The sequence below is a fragment of the Colius striatus genome, chromosome 3 (assembly GCF_028858725.1).
Source record: "Colius striatus isolate bColStr4 chromosome 3, bColStr4.1.hap1, whole genome shotgun sequence".
In the NCBI taxonomy this organism is placed as follows: domain Eukaryota; kingdom Metazoa; phylum Chordata; class Aves; order Coliiformes; family Coliidae; genus Colius; species Colius striatus.
In genome coordinates, this window is record NC_084761.1 from 47,896,542 (window position 1) to 47,919,106 (window position 22,565).

Consider the following 22,565-nt stretch of genomic DNA (forward strand, 5'->3'; position numbering starts at 1 on the left):
TGAGAAGTTTTGCTCTCTTGATAGCGATTGAAATGTCACTTGAAGCTGATGAAGATCTGGCCCTTCTTTCATTAATCTTGGAATAGCACAACATTGAGGTGATGCAAAACATTAACTGAGGCTGTTTTCCTGAGTGAAATTAATATTATACTGCAAGTTTAAAATCAAAATCCTACAGATACTGAAGAGAGTCTCTCTGCCTAACTGGCATCAGTGGGATCTCACTGTGGGAAGGGGTGTTGCTGCAGATATAAGTAGCCATGGAGGCTAAGATGGAAAAGTCAACTGTCTCAAACACATCTTGTTTTTATTTTAAATAATCTGATTCAAAGAATGCGTACCAATGTTCTAAGGAGAAAAAAACCTATATTAAGAACATTTTCATAAACACATGCAAAAATAACCATCCCCGAGAATCTGTGAACACCTCCAACCTTTGCTTACTCCTGTTTATTCTTGATATCAAATTAGCTTTTGACTTATGACTCAGAGTCATATGTAAGCTCTGAGATGTAAGAGTTAGGAATTAAACAGATTTCTTTAATCTATGTGGGAAATCTTAATAGCCTGGGAGGTTTGGCCGTGTGTTGTTTATCATCTGTTTGTTTTTAACTCCTTGTTTTTAATGTGGTCCTTCTAAAGCTCTTCTTGATTTTTCACAGTAAAATAGAAGTCTCATGCAGTCAATACCTAAGTTTGTATGATCTATATCAGAGTATTGATTTGGGACAGATGAGGAACTCGACTATTGGCAGACTGAAGCATGAATGAGCATTTTTAATATGGCTCACACGCATTTATGCCAAGGGCTCTTTATTCATCCCAATTCCAAAACAATACCTCATTGCATCTAAGTAACAGCAAGAGAGGCAGAGAGGCTGCATAAAAACAAAAGAATAGCAAGAAACAAGTCTCTTCCGAATGTTATCCAAGGCTGTAGGCTGTGATGGACTGTGAGGGTAATGCCTGTTTAATGCGATCCTTTTCATCTCTTAATATCTTGAGAAAATCTAACTCTTAGAATAAAATTCATATAATAATCAAAACCACTTTTTGAATGGCAAGTAAAAAAATCAGGTATTTTTGTACAGTGTTGCAGCATGTTTTTGTTAGTTTTGAAGACATGCTTGTTTCTTTGATGAGGAAAGTAGCTTAGCACTTGTATTACATACTTTCAGGGCTGTTTGATAGAAAAATTTAAGGCATGGATAGTTTACTGAAGTCTTGATTTTATTCTTGATAGATGACCAATTCACTCAGCAAAGGAAATTGTTAGGATAAATTTTTCTTCTGCCTGATTCATTCCGCAATTCCCTTTCCAGAGAGCAGAACTGTATTGCATATTCAATCTCTTTCTATGCTGTTACACAAAGACTATCCTGCAGAGATATACACTGCCTGTCAGAAAAAGCTTTGCTCTTGGTCAACCATAACTTCATGAATAACCAGGTAGAGAATTACTCATGTTGTTTATCCAAGCCGTGTTGCAATAGCAGCCCTGAAACTGAAACAGTGCTCTGGGCTGCTCGTGCCACAGGCATAAGGCAAAAGTAGTGTTTTGACTTCCAGGCTTCACAACCCCATGGTCACTATCTTCATGGCAAACGATGTCCAGTTGCGGTTTAATCTAGAGCACAGAGACACCTAAAGCAAAGGAGCCAAATTGACATGTATTCCTTCATAAGCCCAGGCTCTTGAACAACAGAATTTGAAAGACCAATATAATTTATTATTGATAAATGATAGTTTTAGTAGGAAGCCCCAGATGTACCAGGTCTATGTAATGTGTTGCACAGGTGAAGGACTGGGAAGACTGATTGTCTGTCTGAGTAAGTACATGAAAGGAGTGAATGCCCCCATTTGCATGTACATTCAATGTGTTAGCCCAAAACCTTCAGTCCCAGCTGACTAAAGAACATATGATGCTGACACAGTGGAGTAACTCTGCAGTTGATACAAGTTGATACAAGTGACTTACAGTAGCCAAAAGTTGAGTGAAGATTCATCTGACTGCACAAAAGCTCATTTATTCTGGAGGAGTGGATGAGCCATTTGAAAACACCAGAGAAAGTCAGTAAAGATGCTCTATGTTGTATTATTTGTCATGGAATGCCATTAGTAGGAGACAAAGCCTGTGTTAAAACAGAGCAAGGGTGGAATGTTGATGTCTATAATTTGTATCAAAACACAATACAATTATTCCCAATCAAGGGTTATAAATGCAGGATATTTAGACTTCAGAGATCTATGCTTGTTGAGGTAGGGAAGTGCTGACTATACAAAGAAGCTCAATGCTCATCTTTTTTTTGGTTTTGTTTTTAAAGTTGTCTTTTTCAGGAACTAGCTGTAGTCTCCATTCCCTTGTGAATAATAGGAGATGTTCTCAAAACAGCCACCTAACAGTGGGCAAATTGCGACCTTTGTCCTTTTCAGAGAAATAGGAAATCATGACCATTTGGAAAGATGGCAATTCTACATTAAAGTCTCTATGGTGCAATCATGTGCTCATACTGGAAAAAAAAAAAAAAGAAAAAAATAAAAAGTGCTCAAAGTGAAAAAGAATTGCTGGAAAAATACTAAAAGGTTCCCTCTCTTCCCACATGCCCAGCTTCTGCATGCTATTTCAGTGAGTTCCTGGCTATTTTTGACTGCAGAGTATCTAGACATACCCCAGCTTGCATTTATCTTAGACACCACTGGTAGAAATACTGTTGAAGATCCAGCACTGCAGATGGTGATCGAAACTAAATATCCAGGGTCCCAGGTGGACTGGCACACAGTGTACTGAAGACAAACTTGTCACTTATTCATCGCTTTTATTATCCAACCTATAAAGATGAAAGTGGCTCAGTTCCTGCAAATACAATTCAAATTGCGATGTAGACCTAGATTTAACTCTAAGGGAAGCATAATGTACACATCTTATTCAATAATGAGAAGGAAATGGCCTGACACCCACAGGCCAAATTTGTTGAAGGACTCATTTTAAAATAAACTCCTACATTAATCAGTTTATTTGCATTGTCTTAGAGAGAAATGATTATTTGATCAAAGTCATGAGCGCATTATCAGTGGAAGATGCAATATCTTCTTGCCAGAAGCATAAATACTTTGTTGCACCTGCACCTAAATTCTGTAATTTTGGCTTTAACTTCAAGACTAACCTTGCTCTGTTCTAGATGCAATGTGAATAAAGTGAAAGATCATCTTTCTCCCTGCAAGACTCAAAAATATTAAGGGGTAAAATAGGGGTGGAAGGAATAAAGATTACTGCTTCAATCCTACGGACTGAATAGCTTCCCCATGGTTACTCAAGTTATCTGTGACAGAGCTGGGATTGACCTCATAAGCCTAGTGTACACATCTGTCGTAGTTCAGCTTCCTTCCCCTCAGGACTTTGCAATCAGGTGTATGTTATATCGGGCTGAACTTATTTTCCCTATGAGATGTTAAATCTTCCTTTCCATGCCAGTCAGGAGCATGCTTCATGTTGTCCAGACATTGAGAGCATGGGGAAAGCCAATAAGGGACATGCATCAGGTACAGTCTTGCTCCCACCTGATTGGCACATCCTTGCACAGAGAATTGAGATATCATTGCAGTGTGTGACACAGCTGATGGTAGCTGTAATATAGCATGCTTGCAAATTTGCTGGCAAAATGGATACACTCATCACACAGTATGCTTTACAGCAATGATAATCAAATGTTCCATAATGATGTATGACTGAAAAATAGTGCTGGCATTCCTGGCCCTGCTCTCACAGGTCCTTCATATTAATAGACAGCTTTGCCAATTTTCCCTCTCGCTTTCCGTAAAAATTCATCTGGGCAGCTGGGTTGCATTTAGTTTTGCAAACCTCAGGGCATACTCTGCTTGGTCTGGAGTGACAGGACCAGCAGTGTTGTATGTTCACAGGAGTATTCCTGAGTCATTTCAGAAGCCCACAGGCTACTGGCCTGGGCTCTAATGGGGGCTGCTGAGCACATAGTGCAAGTTGCAGCAGGTGCCTGCTTGTAAGGATGTGTGAAACATCAGTGGCTGCAGCTAGCGTGGGATTTGGGGAACACATGAAGACCATCCTCCATTTCCCTTGCTTCTGTCAAAATTCTGCAGGAACTTTTCTCAGCACAGCCACTGGAAAGAAAAATAACAGGCAGCTCACAGTCTGTGCTGTTGTTATTCGGCTGGTATTGACTGGCAGTACCAGGACACTGCAAGACTGCCTTTCTCTAGCTGTCAGCCGATCAGCTGTGACAGCCCTAATAATGGTTATGTCAGGAGGCAAGTAAAGAGATGCCACAAATGGATTGCACGTGTATAATTGCTTCAAAAAGAAATCTGTTAATAGAAGGAGATGAGAAAATTGACAGGGAAAAATGGCTTATTGTGTATCTCCAGTTTTCATATTCTCTCTCTCTCTTTGTCTTTCTTTTTTTTTTTTAAATTCATTTGGGTCATGACTTCTGGGGAAAATCATCGTCAGAAAATTGAATATGAGGAGAAACTCTATACAATAAATAATTACAATGGTGTGTTTTCCCCAACAAGGATCAAGTTCAGACAGATGGTTTTGGCAGAAGAATTGTTACCTATCTTATGACTCTTTCAGATTACATTACCATGTTACAGTCCTCTGAATTTATAGCTAAAGGAGAAGAGGAATGGAGTGGCCCACAGAGCATTAAATCTCTTGGCCCACATGTCTTCAAGGGTCCTGTGATGGTGTTACATGTCTATTATTCCTTTAGAGGATACAGAAGATGCTGCAAGTTCTTGTTCATAGAAACATCCACAACAGATGAAAAAGATTTTGTTTTCCCAGTCCACAGCCTATCAAGATCCATCTGGGTGTTTCTGAACTAAAATGCTTTGCCTTCAGCACTATCCCATTAAGTTTGCTAGTGTATGTAAACACAGGTATTTATGGAGTGCACAAGACTGACTGATATCTATATATAATCTCTAAGTGGTTGAAAAGGCCAAGTGCCAGGTTCTGCACTTGGACCACAACAACCCCATGCAGTGCTACAGGCTTGGGGCAGAGTGTCTTGAGAGCTGTCCTGCAGGAAAGGACCTGGGCCTGTTGACTGACAGCTGTCTGAACCTGAGCCAGCAGTGTGCCCAGGTGACCAAGAAGGCCAGTGGCATCCTGGCCTGTATCAAAACTAGTGTGACCAGCATGACCAAGGAAATTATTGTCCCCCTGTACTTGGTGGTGGTGAGGCTGCACCTTGAATACTGTGTTCAGTTTTGGGCCTTTCACTACAAGAAGGACATTGAGGTGCTGAGGCATGTCCAGAGACAGGCAATGAAGCTGGTGAAGGGTCTAGAGAACAAGTCTGATGAGGAGCAGCTGAGGGAGCTGGGATTGTTTAGCCTGGAGAAGACTGAGACGAAATATGATCACTCTACACTACCTGAAGAGGAGTTGTAGTGAGGTGGGGGTCAGTCTCTTCTCTCCAATAACGAATGATAGGACATGAGGAAATAGGTTCAAGTTGCATCAGAGGAGGTTTAGTTTAGACATTAAGAAGAACTTTTTCACCAAAAGAGTTATTAAGCATTGGAATGGGCTGCCCAGGGAGGTGGTGGAGTCACCATACATGGAGATATTCAAAAGACGTGTAGATGAAATACCAAGGGATATGGTTTAGTTTAGTGATGGGCTTGGGAGTGTGAGGTTAGCAGTTGGACTCAATGATCTGAAAGGTCTTTTCCAACCATAACAATTCTATGGTTCTGTGAGTTGCCCCAGAAATAAAATAAGGAAGTCTTGAAGCAAGGGAACAAGAGAAATTGATATAGCTGATGAGACAATACAACTAGAAGTAAATAATTTGAGAAAATCGTGCCAAATAATTATTTCAATGCTGTTGTTGATGAAGACAATAGTTTTCATATGACATTAGTGGAAGCAGCTGTAAAACCAATAAGTATAATCTCAAGAATTCCTGTTTTGGTGTAGGAAACAGTTATTTTTCTTATGGAAAAATATCTCTTTACCTATACATAACTAAATATATCTATACTCCCCAAATATATTTAGACTCTCCCTCAAGTCCAAACTGTAATGCTCCAAACTTCAATTCCTGTCAGCTGTAACGTAAATTGTTTTGATGACAGGAATAGCTGGAACTCTTACTGACCTGGGGCCCTATCATGATGCTGATATACAAATCAAAATCATGTGTACTCTGCTGTAATTTAATGGTAGAAAACTTCAGTATGTATGCACCAGGGTCTAGATATTCAGATAATTTTATGACCTTTGTTGACCAACATTTGTTGTTCATTTACAAGCCGAGTTGTATTCTGACGTGCACAGCATAAGTGGAAACAACCAATGGGAAAGGACTGGTATGGAAGAGGTGGGGACAGTAGTATGGTTTATTTTTTTGTTTATTTCCAGTCTGAGGTTGCTGAAGATGAAAATTCTTACTGTAGAAGTTGAATGATACCTGAGAGTTGTGAAGTTAGTTTGTGCTCTTGCTGGATTTCTAATGAACACTCTTCTGTTGTGTGAATGTTGGCATCTAGATTGGTCACAATCTTCAGCCTCGGCAGAGGGACCAGGAGTTAGACTGCTTCAAAGATAAGATTTGCTCTTTTAAAGCTGTCTGGCATGAGGTCTTTAATGAAATGCAAACAAATGCAAACAAACTCTGTCTGGCTCAGAGCTGGAGAGAGTTTTTGAGCAGCTTCTTACAGGACTCAACTTTACAGCCCCTTCCCCATTACCAGAAACAGCTCCACACAAAACCATGACAGAGATGTAGCATTTACAGTACATGATTTAAATGCAACGTGTGCTCTGTATTCATGCTATCCTTAATTAAACATTCTGTACTGTGGCTTGGGGTTTGGGAGAATGGTCATAGCATGAACTCTCTCTGCTTGAGCAATGAAGAGCAAGTTGCTGTACATGACAGCATTTCATCTCTGTATGGCTTGAGTACAGTAATGCACAAGCAGCAGGTAAAGGCATTTATCTCGTTAGCTATCCAGAAATGAACTGTCATTTTTTTCTCTGCAACTTGTTCTCTGCTGCTGCTGTTACCCAGTCCTCTTTCCTTCTGCATCCAAGATTACCTTTGCATACATTAAGCACATCCTTGGGATAAAGACTTTTTTCCACCTGGGATTAGCAGACCAAGACAATATTAAATCAGGAGATGCTTCAGTCCATGGGGCCAGGCAATAGTGGTGATTGTGGCAAGTATGGAGGAGATGGCGATTCTGCAGGACATTTTCTTTCCAAGGCTGCAGGTCACAGAGTTTGAGGAGTGCTCTGAAGGAGATCTTCAAGACTTGAAAGAAGCTTCAGTGTGTGGAGTGGTGGAGAAACAGGATGATAATTTGTTCTCTCTGAAGCATGTATGATACATTAGAGTGTGTCCCTAGTATCCTGGCCTATTTGCTGCCTGGCTTAGATATAAAATAGTCCTTTCCCAGTCAACTTCCAAACTCTTCAGGTTTCTGCTTGCCTGGACAGAGCATAGATTGTTCTTCATGATAAGGAGGATCCTGGAAGAGGACAAGTCACTTAACACCCAGCTCCAGCTCTAAGTCAGTAAATAATGCAAAACAGTTTAAGTTCAGTATGTTGACAAAGAGTAATATAACAATAGGGGTTTTTTTTGGGAGGATAGGCAAATTCAGGTTGATTGACAGTAGTGGAAAGTGCTGTGCTCTGTTTAGTGTTGATTGGATGACAGTGTACATATTACCAAACATAAGAAGTGAGCTTGGGAAAGAAGCAACTCAGCTAACAGAGATTTTGTTCATTAACAGAAAGCTACAGACCATACTCCCAAGGCAAAATGCTGACTATCATACTCATGCAATACCTCTTTCAGCTGTGCTATATGCATTTTGGCATCAGCACTGAGTACAGGGGGAACCCAACCAAAATACATCCCTTGCTTTAAGTATTCAGCAATGAGCTTCTGAGGTTTCTTGCATACAATTACTAACGAAATGCACAGCTGCTGTTTTAATTTAGATATTAATTTGCTTGCAAAGTGATTTTGCCACTTAAAAGGAAATACGGCTCAGAGACTGAAATGGAACCATTGAAAATTACCTTTTTTGGTGTAAAACCTTCACATACTCTGGCTAATAATTACTGTTGTATATTTTCTACTCTTTCTGCCTCAAGCCTTGTACAATCACAGAATGTCACCTTCTCCCATATATTTACAGATGTTTGATTTAATACTGCTATGTTCTGCTGGTCACAAATTAGAAACCTGCTGAATGAGGCTACCTAATGTCAAAATGAGTTTGTGCTATTCAAGCCAATTTTGCCAAATGAAGAGCAGGAAAAGCTGTTTAAACCAACTGAAGAACCACTTTAAGGCATAGCCTCTGGTTAGACACTAGAGTAAAGCAGGATTATCTCTTCCCTCATTTAAACATTAGAATGTTATTACTATTGCATGGATGAATGGATTTTGCATGAGTGTGAGTAAAATGGATTTGTTGTTAATTATTCTGAGAATTATAAAAATAGGTACAGAATCACAGAATCTTAAGGGTTGGGAGGGACCTTGAGTCTGATGTTGGCTTCCACAAGATTTCAGTTCTCAATCATTCTTTGTCTCTGCTTCTTGGCTGCTAATCTTTATCCATTTGTAACAACATAGGGAGATTCTTGACCAGTCAAGCTTGCTGAAATTGAGGCAAAAGGGATGAGAGGGATGTGGAATTTGAGAAGAAAAAAAACGCGGGGGGGGAGAGGTAGAGAGCCTAGAGCCAAGAAAGAAGAAGATGGAGGATCAAAGATAGGACAGAAAACCCAAGAAAACGGATGAAAATGATCAGAGATGAGAAAACAGAAAGTGAGGTTGAAATACATATCTTTTATGTTCCAATCAGTCAGATAGCTTAGCTCTGTGTTTCTCTAGTGACGGAGCTCATGATAAGGACTCAACAGATTCAGCTGGGGCTGGATATCAGTTTCCTCAGAAAGGCTGGAGATGATGGGGAGGGAGATTAGAGCTCTGATTCATTGCTCCCCAGCTTCAAGCTGACCCGCTGAGGAGTGCTGAATAAATAAATATGATACAGCACTACAAAACATTTGCAGCAAAGCCTGCAAATTAATTGTATTTCCATTATTTTGCTATAATATTTCTTTTTCTTTATGCTTTGGATTCATTCACTGTTGTTGCTGCACTGTCTTTTTGAGTGCAGGTCTGTGTTTTAAAACTGAAGGAATCTATTCAGTTCTGCTTAGGGCAAGGCTCTGGCACAGGCAGAGTTGTGCAGGGAATTGAGACCTCAAAGATTTACAGTTTGGGACTGACTGAAACCCAGACAAATGTGATTTTTTGGAATAATCTGGGCTATTATTGAACGATACTGCTTTCTTTAGACACAAGGGAGTCAATGACAGGTATAAATGACCCTGTGTGCCAATAATGGCAATGCACATTTAAGGGCCAGTTTAACCCTGACTAAACCATATTGTCCTGAATGCTATACAGTATTTTTGCCCTGGTGGGATCTCCAAGACAGATGTAGATCTCCCTCAGCGTTTCTTATCCTTGCTGCTAGAGGTAGTGAAGAAACGCTTCAAACTGTCTGTTCACTCTTTCTGTGTATGTGCTTTCAGATACTGAAATGCAATGCTGTTATCTGACCTACAGTTTCAGTTTTGGAGTGCTTCTAATTTAGACCAAACCAATTCATGGCATTGATGAGAAACATCAGTGTAACTTGGTAGCAAGGCTTTTACTTCTCAAGGTCTGAAAGTCCACTTCCAGAGGCATTTTCTGTTGGCATATTAAGAGATATCCATTCCTGTAGGAAGTTTACCTTAAAAATGGGTGTGGCAGACAAGAAGCATGTAAGGAAGGTAAAGAAGTCAGTGTGCGATAAATCCAGGAGTTAAACTTCAGCTTCCACTCTCTGTATATTGTCACTGTCTTTCTACTAAGCATCAGCCATTTCTGGTAAGGGGGAAGGGGCTGTAAAGATGACTCCTGTAAGAAGTTGCTCAAAACTCTCCCGAGCTCTGAGCAAGACCCACTGCTGGGGCTGAGCCAACTAGATGCCTCCACAATCACTTTTTAAGAAGAAGCTGGAAGAGGAGGATGCTTCCCGTTCCTTCTTTCTTCTGCCCCTTCCTTCTTTTCTGGCTGCTGGTGGTTCAAGGAGTGGGAAGAGAGAGAAAAACAACCACGAGGACCCCAAGGTCAGTGAGGGAAGAGAGGAAGAGGTGTGCTGGAGCAGAGACTTCTCTGCATTCTATGGAGAGGACTGGCAAAATTGAGATTTGTTTGCATTTTGATTTCATTAAAGACCCCACATCAGGGGCAGTGACTCACTTTGTTAAAGACCTCATGCCAGGGATGGTGACTATGCCAGAAGAGGCCGTGTCCTGTGTGAGGGACCCCATATTCACAGAAACTGTAACTGTGGGGAAGAATCCACACCAGAGATATTCACCAAGGACTGCATCCTATGTGAGGGACCCTGTATCAGCAGAAGCCGCAGCTGCTGGGAAGAACCCACACCAGAGAAGTTCATTAAGGACTATGTTCCATGGGAGGGACCCCATATCAGAGCAGGGGAAAAATGCCAGGAGTCGTCCTCATCTGAGAAGAGAGAAGCAGCAGAGCCCATCTGTGAGAGACTGACCACATCCCCCATTCCCTGCTCACCCGAGCTGTTGAGGGGGGAGGAGGTAGAGATATTGGGAGCAGTGAGCTGGGCCTGGGAAGAAAGGAGGGATGGAGGAGGGAGATCTTACAGTGTTGATTGTAATTTTCTGATCATCCTACTCCCTTTTTGCTTTTATTCTGTTCTGTTTCTTGTAGAATAAACTTTCCTACTTTCCTCTCTAAGTCGAGTACTGGAGTCTGTTTTGCCCAGAACCATAATTGGCAGCGAGCCCTCCCTGCCCTTGTCTCAATCCACAACAACCTTGCTGATCTTTTTTCCTCCCATTTTGCTGGGGCCTCTGCCATTCTAATGAGGGTGGGGTTGAACTGGAGGCACCAAGCAAGAGACTGTCATGGTGCTTCATTTCTGGCTGGGCAAAACTACGACACCTTGTTTGTTCTTCCTGTTAGTGGCCATGGAGTGAACTTGAAAAGATTTGGAGGCAAAGGGCAGCATGATGATGAGGAGGGATGACCATACACTTATGCTGATAGTGGACTTTCACACAGTGGGATCTAGAAGTCTGATGGCCCATGTCAGAACATCCCATAGGCACTGCACATTTGCTGGCTGGTCTCAACAACTTCTGTTTGCACTGTCTTGGATGCTCCTGATGATGGGAAGGGTGTTATTTCACAGATACTTGGGCTGAAATTTGAGTTGCAGGTAAAGTCGGGAGCATGCTGCCTCGGGTTGCTCTTTGAGTGTTAGGATTTATAATTTTTTATTTGTTTGACAGTTTGAGAGTAAGAAATCAGCAAGACTTTGGAAGCGAGTGTGAAGGAAATTAGTTACTGCAGGGGGAAATTTTCAATCTGTAACCAAATACTTAATGGACTTTTGAAATAATTGTGTATGCAGACTCTACCTTGTATGAGAGGGACTGTACTGTGGGCTCTGGGATCAGTCCATCATGGTTTCAAGCTTTAGAAAACTAATAGATAGAGTGTTCATGTCAATGAACTCGCTGCATTCTCCTTCCATCATCCTTCATTTGATCAATCTACTGATGGTGGAGGTAGAATGGCAAGAGGACAGTATGTATTCTCCTGTAAATAAACATATGCTCAAAGAAGTACTGTGTCCATGTGTGTCCTTAAATCAGCAGCCTCTGCATGGAGGATGATAGCTGATTAAATCATCCTATATATGTCCAAAGTAAATAAGCCTTTCTTGATTTTATTTTCCCTCAAAAGGAGGAATAGATTTTATCATTTTATATTAAGATTTGCTTTGAACACCTTATTATTAGCTTTATTAGTATATATAGTACACACAATCTGTTGTTATTTTCATGACTACAACCACAATATTCAAGCAGACCAGTGCTTTTCATCTGGTACAAACTCTCATGTATTTACAAAACCAATTGCTAGTCAAATAAATAAATAAATGTGTGAGTCATATTTTTAATCCTAGGCAATAATCTGTGTTCTTCCATCTGGCTCCCTAAATACCTGGGTGTTTAATTCAACAAGAAAATATTTAAATTTTCTAAGGTTTTCTACTTAGTTTAGGTTTGGGTTTTTCCCTCTTTTTCACATCTGGTGCTCAGATTCCCAAGTTTCCCTCCTCCCTTTCCCCCTCTCGCCAGGAGCTCCTGCTTAGAATTTAGCTAATGGATTTCTAATTTAATTTGGACTTCTGCTAGGGTAAATCAAACTCGTACAAAATAATTTATGGTTCTTCAAAAATTGGCTGTGGATAAAATTAGGTAACTAGTACAAGGCAAATAATAATAATCTCATTAAGATCCATGGAAGAAAGTAGCGAGTAGGACTAATGTTAGTCTCAGGACAGCAGAATGCCCCAGCTTGTGAAGAGGACCCTTCAGAGCCAAGTTTAGACTCCTGCTCCAAATACTTCTGTTCAGCTGCTCCATTGGTACACAGGAAGTCCAGAGACAAAACCAGCTCCAAGACAGACAGACTTTGTTCCCTAATCATAATAATAATAATAAAAGTGGACATTCCTTTTCTCTGTTGTAGCTAGCAACAGGACAAAGGGTAATGGGATGAAGCTGAAACACAAAAAGTCCCACTTAAATACAAGAAAAAGCTATTTTACTATGAGGATGATGGAGCAGTGGAACAGGCTGCCCAGAGGGGTTGTGGGGTCTCCTTCCTTGGAGGTCTTCAAGACCCACCTGAACATGTTACTATGTGACCTGATCTAGGTGAACCTGCTTCTGCAGAGGAGTTGGACTAGGTGATCTCTAAAGGTCCATTCCAACCCTACCATTCTATGACTCTAATAATTTCATACACATAAACTTGTTTGTGGTCCTCTGTGTAACTTTGTTGGCTATCTAGTAAATGATGCTTACAGGTACTTTGGAAAATTTTGAAGGGAGAATCTGAGTGCTGATTTGTTTACTCAGTTCAGGGGTAGTGAATTAGAGTGCTGCCTATTAGGCTGTCATGTCCCTTTTTCAGATGAGACTCTGAACCTAACAGAGAATATTTCCCCAAGGTTGCACACGAATCTATATCCCCTGAGTCTCAGTTTGGTTCCTTATTCTAGGTATAGGTAAGTGTCCTGTGTTTTTCTGGGATGGAGTGAACTGTGCACATCAGATAGCTTGTGAAATCAGGATCCATGACATCCCACTAGATCACAATTTTATTAATCATCACATCAGTCTTTGCTGAGAAAAAATGCTTGCATTGAAAGCATTAGAAATCTGGGAGCAGAGCTTTGCAGCAGTTTGAAAAATGGGAAAAGTGAGGATAAAATTAATCATTCTTACTAAAACTAAAGGACTGACATTTTAACCCCAACATACTGATGCAAGAAGCAAGCTTAATTATTAATATGAAACAACATAAAAAGCTGAGAAAGTATCTGCAAAGTACCACAGTTATAGATCCTCTCTCAAGCTAGCATTGTGGAACTGCTTTCACTGTGCCCAAGCCATCAACACGTTGCACACCGATTGATCTATATTAAACCAACTTGTGCTGTGTAATGGGATTTACCACTGGCCCTAAGATCCATCTGCCTACTGCTGACAACTCTTTAGCATTAGCTCTGACATTGTTTCTAGTGCATGGTACAGCCTTAAGAAATCCTTATGTGAGAAAAGGCATGATCAATTCTTCATTTGTTTGTCATATTCAGGACACCACATTCAAACTGTTGACATAACAGTCAGATGAAGGACCTGAGTCTGAACTTCTAATTCTAAAAATACCTAGGCAGTTCGTTATCCCCAGATTTTTACTGAATTATAGGCTTTGGACTGTACCCAGGAAACTTATTTGATAGGTGTTGATAATATATTTTATATGCTCTAAAATGCATCCTACTATCTAACCACAAAGATTAAGTTAGATCTTGTAAAAAGAAATTTTTCATACTATTGTAACAGACATCTACTGTCATTTTCATGTAAATATGGCAGGCTCTGTCCTGTGAGACAAAGAGTGCCTGAAGGGGACTTGAGAATGAATAGATTTAACAAAAAGTATTTTAGCCTAAGCCTTGTCCATCTTTAATTAGTTATCAGGGTTAAAGCAGGGGTCAAGAGCCTGAAGCTGCTTCAGGACAAATGTGTCAAAGGAAAGTGAAGCCCAATACTGAGTAGGAAATGATGCTCCTCAGAGGTTTAATAATTTTTTTGACCCTTTATCAACCATTATAACTACTGATGGCAGCTGAGGCAGAAATGATTAAAATTAGACTTTACTTTGCAGATGGTTAGAAGGGGATCCTCTGCCATCGTGTATACCCATCACAAGCAAGAATCCAAAGGGAAAAATGCATCTCGTGGTCTGATACTGAAGTTTCTCCACTGTATATACATTACATTGACATCAGAGAAAACAGAGTTAGCAATAATGTGCAACCAAACTGCTTGAACTCTACCAGCATAACCATGTATATCAGGAGTTGTATTAATTTTCAAATTAGATTAAATGCCAAGAGGTCACACTTAATGGAACAAACCTTGTATGCTTGGCAAAATAACACTTGCATGCTATTCTCTGTGGTTCTGTTACATGACAGAGTAAGGGAGAAAAAGTTTCAGAGACAGGGAGCAACCCACTTTAAGCATGAATATTTTATTAGTTTTAAATAAACAGAAACAGAGAGAAACAGGACAAAGGAAAACAGTCTTCTAAACAGTCTTCTGCTGTTTGCATGAGCACTTTTGGTTTATTTTTAGGTGTTTTACTTTTGATAGCCATGACACAATAACTAAGCCAGCCTATCCAGTAGCTCTCTATAAGCACAACAACCAAGTTTCCATCAGAATTAGTTAAAGTGTTGGAAAGTGAGATGTGTCTGCTGGTATATAGCACAGGGCGGCAAAGAAACAAGGCCTTTGCCTCTTCAGTTGACATTTCACATTGTCTGTGCTCTTAATTCAGCTGCACCCTCCCAACTCCCCAGTGATTTGCCTCCATCCTTCCTGTTTTATCTAGTTATCTGGTTAGGTAGCCTCAGAATGAAGTGATTGCAGATTGCTGACCACAATTATCATAACCCTCCTTGCCCAAAGAACAGCTTGGTGCTCTTCATATGCAACAGAAAGTATTTTCATTGCCATGAGTAAAATCATGCTATGTTCTGGCATTTTCCTGCACTGAATACAAAGCTAACAGATACCTGTACCACCTTTTGTGTGATTATGCAGCAACTGGTAGTCTGACAAACTTTGTCTCAGGGCAGTGATAAAGCTCTGGGTACAGAACATTAAATGTCATGTCAGTGTATACAGCTGCAATTTTTTGTCTTGAATTAGCACTAGGATGTATAAGGAAATCTCCCTCCCTTAGAGAGGGCCATGGGAGCTGGTTTTGTATTTAGTTTGCCTTTGATCTGATTGATGATGAAATTGTTATTAGCCTCAAGAAGGAGAAACTTTAATTATGAATTACACAAATTTGGGGAAGATACCTTTTTCTCAGATGATAATATATAACTTGCAAGCTACTTTATGAAGCTCGTACAATCAATGTTTTCCTCATCTACACCTGATTGTCTTTTTCCTTACTCTGATACAAATCAGATCTGACTACACTGGAATTAATTGTTGATTACCAGTAGGCAAAATACATTCCAAGCATTGACCTCAGAGAGGGTGATAATGCTATGAAAGCAGGGGAGATGAAGCAGAAGTTGATTGCTGTAGGTAACATGGTTGCGTGGTGTCCACGTCGACTGTAGCTATCTACTCTTTCATCGTCCTCCACCATTGGATTTATATTTGACCATAGAGCATTTGCATGAAATAGGAGCACAGAGAGAAGTGCATGACAGGAGAGGCTTCTCCTCAGCATGGTGCTGCCGATGGGGAGCACCAGCAGCCACTTGTTTGGCTTCTTTTACTGTGGAACATCCATGGTTTTGAACCACAGCTCCCAGTCTCAGCAGGAACCCTGTCTAGTGCCAGGCCATGCACTGCTCTTGGGAGAAAGCATGGCATTTTCTTCTCCCTTTCAGCTCTTAACAGCTTTCTGAGAAAGATTAGTTGAGGTAAGATGGGCATAACAAGCACAATTACTTTATTAGGCTTTTGGTAGCCTACTTATTAGTTTGTTATTATATATTCATTGTAGTAGGCCTGCCAATGAATAAGAGAAATCTCCTTCCTGGATTGTTTAGTTGAGCCAGTACTTCTGATGTCTTAGATGCCCATTGTCTGACTTTCAGCAGAGGCTCCAGGTTGGCTTCTGTGGCTGACAGTGAATTGCAGATTGATTTCCATGCTTCTATGGAAATAGCTTTTTTTGCAGGACAGGAAAAGAGGTGTTTTGAGTTTTGTTTGATATGTGTGTGTGTGCCTGTGTGTGTGCGCACATGTGTTCAGGGGGAGACTTTTGCCCAGCAGGCTTCTGATCTATACATAACCATTCAATGGATATGTTCCTTGTTCTCTAAGTGCATGCGAAGCTTGTGTTTAGCCTCCTGGGGATGTGGTATGCTCAAATATGCTAGAAGGGTCTTCACCGAGCCATTGCAAGTGCAGGGAAAGTTAATTTCTCTTTTCAGCCTTTATTTATTCTATTGCTAGACTGAAGTCACCCAAAAAGATGCGCATTACATGCCCTGTGGAGTTTTCTATCACTTCTCCCAGATCATGTTCGCACTCTGCTTTCCCTGCCAAAAAGAGCATCTAGTTTTGTGGGTGCTCAGTAAATTTGAGTCTGAAATTCCATTGATCTTGCATCTGGTTAGTGAGCTGCCACAATATCAAGCGTCTTTGTTAGGCACTTGAAAACCTGCAGTGAATCCAGCTGCAAGCAGATGCCAGCCTCCCAAGCTGGCCAAATATTATGCTGTAATAAAATTGCAATCTTCCTGGGCTATTTGGTGAAATCTTCCACTTGTGAGATGCTGAACAATAACATGTGATTGTCTTATTGCATGCCCACCTTGCAATCAGCTAGAGGTAGAGCTGACAGAGGATAAGGGCTGAGAAAGCCACCCTTCTCCTCTTCTTCCCAGGCCGGAGCAGGAAAATGCACTTTCTCTTTCAGGGCATGTGCTTTCTAGTGCCCGTACAGTGCCCGTACTCTGTCCCTGTGTGGTCTCTAGGGCTGAGGCAAGGTTGAGAGAGCCCTCTGACATGATGACTACTCACTAGTAAATCTTAGAAAAAGTCCTGTTTCCTGCCATTTCTTATTCAACCAGGCCTAATTTTGGATTCGTAGCTCTGTTGGTGTTACAGGAGGTGGAGGCAGGCTATATGGCATACAGGATTTTTTGCTTCCTTGCTTCCCATTTGGTGGCACTGTGATAGCATGTACCCTTCTTAGGAGGACAGAAAACCCTGTGACTTCCAGCTGAGCAGTTTTCCTTTCCTCAATATGTGTGCATTGTAATCAAGCCCCTTGCCTCCATCCTGATAAGCTGTTTTACCGAGCTAACACCTGCTGTTAATTTCAGAGTAAACAATACTTGTTGCTCTAGAAAGCTTTTTAATCATAACATTAAAAAACTGAACAGAAATCCCATCCACAAAGTTAACTTCAGCTGCCTTTCTTGTAATGCATGGGGAATGATCTTGCTGAGTGATGGGCATCCAAATGCAAATGGAATTAGCTTTGCAGCCATTCATTTTAAATTGCTCTTGAATCATTCTGAAGTAAATTCCATTTGAGAAGAATTTGCTTCAGGTCTTACAGAAAGAGATAATGGTCCAATACATTATGATCTAAGCAATAATAGTTCAGAAATATAGGGAGTTATACGCTGGGTTGATGAGAATTAAAGCTTGATATATAGTAATAAAACTAGTGATCTAGAGATGAATAGATTGATGTACAGAGCACAATATTTTCCTGCCACAGATTAGAGTGGGGGTACTAGTCCATAAAAAGGGAAGTACACCATAAAATCTTCTTTTTCACTTGTCATGCATAAAGAGCTGTAATATGTACAGCTTTACAAACAAATGTATGAAAAGAATAAAGACCTTTCCCAACATCAAAAGGTTCATGACTCAGGCAAAGATTTATTTTACCTTGAAAGAAAATGGAACTAAAATTAAACTAAAATTCCTCTGTGTGACAGTCCTGCCAGCTTCTATCAATGCTGATTTCAGTGGCATTTCACCTTTTCCGATAGATTTTGCATTTGACTTGCCTTTGAAAAAAATTATATAGTTGTCAGATACTGCAGAAGGCAAATAAAACATCCTAACTGTATTTGGGGCAACAACTAAAATAAAAATTCCAAATTCAATTTATACATTAAACAGGCTTTAAAAAATTTATTTTCCTAATATGAATGAATTGCATGAGTGAAACCAGTTTAGCAGTATCATTAATCAGGTCTTTTGTCTTGCTAATATAAATCAGTCAATAACAACAGATGGGCTGTACACTTTATTATGTGAAAATAAAGATAAATGTGACATCTTGCAGAAGTAAACTTGCAGCTCAAAGTTACTGAGCACAGCCGGGGATTTGTTACAATAGGGGAGAAGGATGTGTGCCTCGTGTTTGTGTTTGATCAAGGTTGTAAGAGGAACTTGCTGCACATGATGTTGACATAGTAATTGGAAATCAAGTATGTGAATTTTTAGTGTTTGTTTTTATCTACACTCCCAGATCACTCCCAAATGGTTTAATTAACTTTTTTTTTTTCTTTTTCCTCCAAACAAAAGAAAAAAATGTGTAACTACTTAGGAGAGTTAAATAAAAGAGCTATAAAGTTTGCTGCTTTGTTGCACCATTGAGGGATGAATATTTTAAATAACCAATGATAACCATCAGGAAGATTCAGATCAAAGTCTCAGGCAAGCTTTATCCCCTTGTATAGTGATAGAGCACACAATAGGAGGAAACATCCATCAAAATTATAGAAACAGGCCCAGCAAGCCTGTTATAAAAAAGTCATCCCTATAAAACCTAAGTCAAAGTTTGGTCTTTATATGGACAAAGGAACCACCTGTGTTTAAATACACTTGTTCAGGAGAAACTTGGATGGAAGTGTTTATTTGGTTGTTAGAAACCACCACCTTGTGAAAACACGGATTGAGGAGATTGCTTTTGTGGTACCAAAAAGTCGTTCTTTAGAGTTGCAAAAAAGGTCAACACTGTCAAACATCCTTTACTGACCTTTTCAGAGGTAAATCACAGACCCATAGAATCTTAAGAGTTGGAAGGGACCTTGAAAGATCATCTAGTCCAACCCCCCTGCTAGAGTAGGATCACCTAGAATAGGTCACACAGGAACTTGTTCAGATAAATGTCTGTTTGGGATTTTTATGGTTATTTTGCTACACAATTACACCATTAGAATTATGGTTGCATGTTGCTGCAGGCGTTACAATGAAAGCATAACAGCATATCAGTCGTAAGTAAAAAAAAGTGAAATGTATGTCTTGGATCCAACATGTGTGTTAAGATTCACAACCCTGTTCCAAATCAGCAGCTGAATCAGCTTACTGGCTGTCTTGAGCTGTGCTGCAGCTCTGGCTGTTGTGATGGACAAGTTGTCACAAAGGGGTTTAAGATTCTTCTTCCGCAATGTATCATCCCGAGAGGCGAGTACTGCAGCCTGGCACGGGGGAACTGTGCCTGCACACCTGCAAACCAGCATAGTTTGCACTACCTGTCGACCACCACCCTGCGACTGGCGTCCCTAGGTGGGAGGAGAAGTATTGGTTTGCCTTCCTACAGCAGCCAATCCCTCCTCTTTGGGGAATGCAGGGAACACCAAGTGACTTCCCACTGCGATTCACACAGGCTGATAAAGGTGCACCTTAATAGCAAGAGCCAGGGGCCCCAAATGCTAATGCAGATAGGACTAGCTTTGCAGTGTGAGTGAGGTTTTTTCTGCCAAATGCAGAAAAACCCTGTTGTGATCATATTCTGGATGCTCCTCTGAAGAGTCTGCTAGAGCAGAAATAATTTCAATGTTGCTCCTAATAGCAACAGTACAAGTGTGTAGACTGAATGAACATATCAACAACAACAACAAAAAAATCTGTCTTAGCTACCATCTCAAATTCATTCTAAAAGTACGAGCTTTTAATGCCAGTTTCCAGGGACAAGGCAGCCTCTGCTCACTCAGTTTGTGTGACAGTTTGCAAATGGTTTCGATCTATATCCTTAACATTTAAAAGCCATTCAGATGCCCCTTGATAGCAGTGACAAAAAGTGTGGAAAAATAAAGCTGGCCTTTATTATTGCTTAAGAGGTGTAAGGTGGAACTGTAGAAGAAGCCAGTAAGAAAACTGGCTTGTACCTGACTGTGGGATGCCAGGCTGCTGGAGAGAAACAGCCATCATCACAATCAAAACATGACACTAGGTTGTTGCGTAGTGGACAGTACTGTGAATCCACTTTAAACATTAAAACAATATCTAAACTTTAGAAGTTGTTACCTTCAGGAGTGAAAGCCAAAGCCCACACACACTCTCCAGGCTCATTAAAGAAAAAAATTTAAAAACAACCTTTTTTCTTTTCTGCAGTTTGCTGATCCCTCCTTTTAGACTTTCTGGTTACATCTTTGATAAGATGCAGTTAATTGGTCAGGCAGCATAAGTACTGTCTTTGATAATGTGCAGAAATCTAGTGGTGAAAATAAATACATTTGTTCTTCCAGTCACCAGAAATTAGTGAAGCAATTCTTGTTTAATTATAAAACATATGTGTGCTTTGTTAGTTTCCATCTGTCTGCTCAGTGATTTGCAATTAAATGACCAGAAGAAAAAGATACGTCCTGTGGCAATTCAGGGGAAATGATTCATCTCTAATGTTTCTGTGTTGTGGATGTCTATGGAACAGCCTGTGAGAGAGGGAGAGGGAAGGAGTGGGGAGAGCGGGGGATATGGATAGAAGGGAATGAGGAATGTTGAAAAACCTCTTGCTTTGGCTCAGACATGTTTTGTTGTCATGATACCAAATGTAGACTCCCTTAACTTATCGTAACTCATCTTTCCCTTTGAAAAAAATTGGGGAGGAAAATGGAGCAACGAAGAAATATCTAATGGGGAGAGGAAATGGGATTGAGGAAGAAAAAGGTTGGTGTGGTCAGAGTGAAAAGGAAAAGGCAGGAAAAAAAGGAAAGATGGGAAAGTGATAAAAATTGCATTTAATTTGAGTATTCAGAGATCATTAGTTAGATATGGAAATGGAATTGTTATAGTATGTCACAGATTTTCCATCTGCTAGAAAAATGTCAGGCCTTATTTAGTAGCCTTTTCTTCCATCATTGAACCAGTTCACTTCTATGAACTGTCAGGGAGTGATACAGTAATGAGTCAGGCCTGTTACTCTTTGTAAAATGAGACACCCAAAAGGGCAGAAGTATTTTTACATTGATATGGAGGGGGAAAAAATTATGAACATATGTTCACTTCATAAATAGTTCAAGAGGTTCATAAAATCTTTTGCTGTGTAAGATATTTCCATCACTGATAAAGAGATACAGTCTATCTCCATATAGATGCATGGATGGGAACCATATTACCTTCTCACACTATCCCCTTCATCTGTTCTTGTTCTTTCTTGTCTTTCTGCAAAAACAGTGGCTGGAAGGAGAGCCTTTCCTGCCCCTTGTAGTTCTACCCACAGCCTGCACAAGCACGTTTCACGTATGCGGAGCTAGCCATCTGACGTTTCATCTTCATGAAGACTGTCAGGGAGAAGATAGACAGCCTTCCATAGTATTTTTAGTTTGATGTTCTTTGGCGTTTTATTGATCAGCAGGAGCATCCATCACTATGTGTAATGATAGCTGCTTCAGAGGTAGAAAGGGGGAGATTGAATAAGGCCTTCAGGACTATCAGCTTGCTGCTAGTGGATTTATCAGTTTTTGGTGTCTTTGCCACTGGGAGCCTCTTGGATGTTCGTGTGCATTGACAACAGGTGGGGAGGTGGATGGGAAGAAGGTTATTCTCGACTGAATTGGTGTTTTCTGATGTAAAAGACTTTTTCTTCAGAAAGGGGAAGAGGGATTGTAAATGATTTTTTAAGAGGAAGAGAGAAAGGAAAGTATATGTGTGAAGTGTTTTCATTGTTGTCTCCTGTGTTTTGGACTCTTTTCCTCTTTTTCTGGACTCCTTATGTTCTCAGCAGCACCAGAGAGGTGCAGAGGTTCCTTATGTCAATAGCATGTGTCCATGTTGGCCCAAAATGTCACCAGTCTCACAGCTGATGTGCCCCATGTCCCAGCTCCCAGTTCCACACCATAGTGAGGTCAGCACAGGCCAGTCAGTGTGTTACTAAGGAAGTAGATAAAGCATAGCATTAGCAGTCTTAGCAAGAGAGTCAGAGTATGAACAACGCACAGACTGGACTTGCATTTAGTCTTTTGCCCTTAGAGCAGATTTCAAATTGCTCATCTGAAATGAAAGGTGCTATTTCCTATTTGTACTAGCCTCAGCGAATACTAGCTATGTGCATGCACTTGATTAAACAGTGTGATAAGTCACT

General features: G+C 40.4%; 1 protein-coding gene across 2 annotated transcripts in view; it reads left to right on the forward strand.

The window, feature by feature from the left end:
- Positions 1-22,565, forward strand: part of UNC5C (unc-5 netrin receptor C) — a 261,631-nt gene that overhangs the window by 145,680 nt on the left and 93,386 nt on the right. The window lies entirely within an intron of this gene.